Source organism: Phaethon lepturus, unplaced genomic scaffold, assembly GCF_000687285.1.
Source record: "Phaethon lepturus isolate BGI_N335 unplaced genomic scaffold, ASM68728v1 scaffold14567, whole genome shotgun sequence".
Lineage (NCBI taxonomy): Eukaryota > Metazoa > Chordata > Aves > Phaethontiformes > Phaethontidae > Phaethon > Phaethon lepturus.
In genome coordinates this window covers 25861-29345 of record NW_010551273.1, presented here as the reverse complement: position 1 = coordinate 29345, position 3485 = coordinate 25861, and the positions used below count along the sequence as shown (strand labels likewise).

Here is a 3485-nt window from a genome sequence, read left to right as displayed (position 1 = left end):
CCTCGCCATTCTCCGTGTACTCCTCAGACTCAGGCCTGTATTGCACCGCATATGCGCTCTCATCCTCATTTTCCTGAACTCTCTCTGTGTCGTAACTGTCCTCAACTGTGGCTATCACATCCCCTTCTGCAGTATCCGTGTGATTGTGGAAACCACTCTCAGTGCTGGCTGACCGAGCTAACATCCCTTCCTCCTCCTGCCCAGACAGGCCCCCTTGGCTGCTGTTTGTAAGCCTTGGGTAATGAGTTGCATATCGCTGCTCCTCTTCCACCTGTGAGTGCTCCAGGTCAGCCTCCACTGACTCGTTCACTGCTCCATTTGCTGGCTCTTCATTTACTTCCCCCTCAGGTGGCCCAGCCAAATGGTTCATGGCAAGTTCTGGTAGGTAGGTCACTTATTCTATTGACATTTTGTCTATCACAGCTGGAAAGAAACAAAAAAACACTCTGATGTTACTCTTAAAAAAAAAGTGGTCAATAAACAGATGCAACAAAAGGCACCCTTCCTTCCTCAGCAGACAATGTTTGACTTCATCATCTCTGAAGTCAGGCAACAGCCAGCACAACAGTATGTCCTCCCATGCAAATGATCTCCAACAGCAGCAACCAACAACGAACCCCTTGGGGACTGTACTTCTCCCTTCTATGGACAAATTCTTTGTGGAAGAATAATTTCCAAGCAACTTCTTGGAGATCCTTCTATGGACTACTGTGGTGTTTTGATTACACTGGCAGGCACATGTTAGAAAAGCTAAGTTTTGCCAGGGGCTCAAGCATGGTAAAGATATGACAGAAATATTCCACATTTGCTCCACTGCTCTCCCTACAACTCACTAACTTGGTGCAAAGGAAGGATGCTGTAATGCAAAATGACAGATTTTGTCCCATCACAGCAGTCTGCAATTGCTCAGATATGTGACAGCTATGCATACTACGCTTCTTCACTATGGTATCTTCAGCTGAGCTAGTTACCCCATGCACTTTTAAAAAATTGTTAGAAATAAAAATGCACTCTCAGGTTATGTGAAGTACTTGTTCCTTCTCCCTAGAGAAACACATGACAGCTAGATACTATATAGTTACCTTTGTGGAATGTACCTATAATCACTTAAGATGGCTTTTGCACTGACCACCTTTCCTAAAACATGGAGAAGACATTACTAATTTTCATAATCATAACCATGTTGAGACTAGTGAGGCATCTTAGCCTTGCTGACTTCGACTAAAAAACTAAGAAGATAATTACTAGAGAGGTCTGCCAATAATACTAAATATGCAGGTCACAGAAACAGGAAAACCCCACAAGAATACAGATTAGCTTCTACACGTTTCATAGAGCAAACGGGCCTATCTAGCTCAGAACGTTTCATTTTTATCTAACAGCTTCAGCTATGTTGAACCTTGCCCTATGTTTTTAAATTGTAGTGTCATAAAAAGGACATTTTATATCCTTTCAGGTCCCAAGTCAAACCACATATCCGTAAAATACAGCTCTAGCCTGTGACTTATTGATAAGTACTAAAAGAAAAAGTACCTGTTGGAAGACTTCTAATTTGAAGGATCTACAAAAGCATGTGTCAATTATCAATTAATGAAATTAATGTGAATGTAAAATAGAACTTGAACCAAATCTACTGAACTGAGGCAGGGAGGCTCAGGTGACACTTTGCTGACTAAATGAGCTCTGTACAAAAAAGCAGTGGGAATAGCTTCCTGTGACGAGAAAGCAAACAGTGATTTCAGTTGCCCTCTATTAAAAAAGTTGGCAGGCAGGCAAGGCTAGGTGGGAGTTACTTGCTCTATACTTCCATGGAAAAACTAGTGGGTACAGCTTCCAGCTCAGTGAACACTTCTCGTCGTCTTTGTCATGCCTGATGTTTTAGCCGTTATAACTTAAGAGTCCTCAATAAAAAAAAAGGAAACAAAATACATCTTAGCCCTTGTTCCAGACAGATCTTTTCATTTTCAGGAACAGCCAATACATAGCTTTTGCAAATCTAGCATGCTGTGTTTAACCTCTAAGACTTGCCTTTCCTACCCTCATCATAAGGGATAAAAAAGTATAGTATATCATCTAGTATATAAAAAACGCAGTTGTAGAGTAATAGTTAATCAATCACATTAACTGAACAGATGAAGGTGTTGTACACAAACTAACACTTTTCCAAAACAACTATGAAAAATCTCAGTTTGTTTTCTCCAACTAAAGAAAGCATGTTAGTAAGAAGCCTTCAGTGACAAGGTAACTTGTTTTCCAGATAAAGACTTCCAAGAAATCAGGAAAGAATGGGCAGAATACAGGTGTATGCCAGAACTAACAAACCAAACACTCTCCTCCTTGCAGCATACAACATATTATTTAAGTAAACAAGAACAATCATATTGAAGAGCTTTCCATTTTAAGCCCACAAAAAAAAGGGTGGAGATGCCAAGGCATAACAGCCCTTTGAAAAGTCCATCCCAAGCAGGATTTCCTGCTTCCACTAAAGTCAGTTATAAAACTTCCAGAGCTTTGCACATAGAAAGATTTATGCTAAAATTGAGGGCTGTTTAAAAATTCTACCTTAAATCTGTTGCATTCAACGTAGCCCCTGACTTGCATCTAAGCGTCATTGGTCACCCACAGAGAAAGGGCAGTACTAGCTGAAGGAAATGAACTTACAGATAAACACAGGATGATGACCAACTTTCTGAAGTCTTTATCACACATATCCCGCCACACCTTTAACTGGACTATGTTAGGTTAGAAAAGAAGGCAAAATTCAACTGCATGAAGACTACCTACACCTGAAGTCAAATAAGGCATCAAAACCCACAACATTTACAACAACAAAAGTTCTGATAATAGCTGAAAATATGTGTTCCTATTTTAGAAGTCTTAATACAGGCTCACAGCACAATAGCATACTATGGACAGACAGCATCGTTGACATGTCTAGCGATGAGAAACAAATTACAGAGATTACAAAACAGACAAAATATTGCTAGAAACCACCTGGGAGCCCAAACATTTCCTTTTACAAATTGAAAGTTTCCAGAGTTCCACTTGTGAAATTGCCTTCTTTCGAAGAATAATCTCCCGAAATTTTCAAGGTTGCATCTTTTGAGAGGTTGAGGATGAAATTTTAAGCTTTACGTAAAGCTTTTTACTGAAAAAGGTCCTCTTCTGTTTGCCTTTCCTGCAGTAATTGCAATTTAATTTCACTTTTTAATTTTGCAAACAATAAAATATTATTTTCAAATGTATTTTGAAATTTAAAAAAAAGGAGAAATTTTAGTTGTCAGAAAATAAGATAAGTTTACTTATAAAATTGCAGATCTGAATGAATGTCCTTTGGTCACCTAAGCCCCAGTAATCTTCAATGAAAAGTAAGCTTCTAAGTCAGGTGCCTTTATTTGTTTAAGAATCAGTCTTTAGGACAGCAATTTAAAGAACCAACTATTAAGGTTGGGGGTTAGAAGCACTAAATCCCTTTTCATACATGG

General features: G+C 39.1%; 1 pseudogene; it reads right to left on the bottom strand.

Annotated features, from left to right (window-relative positions):
• LOC104623688 overlaps positions 1-376 on the bottom strand; it is a 1177-nt pseudogene extending 801 nt beyond the window's left edge.
• Between the last annotated feature and the right edge of the window lie 3109 nt (positions 377-3485).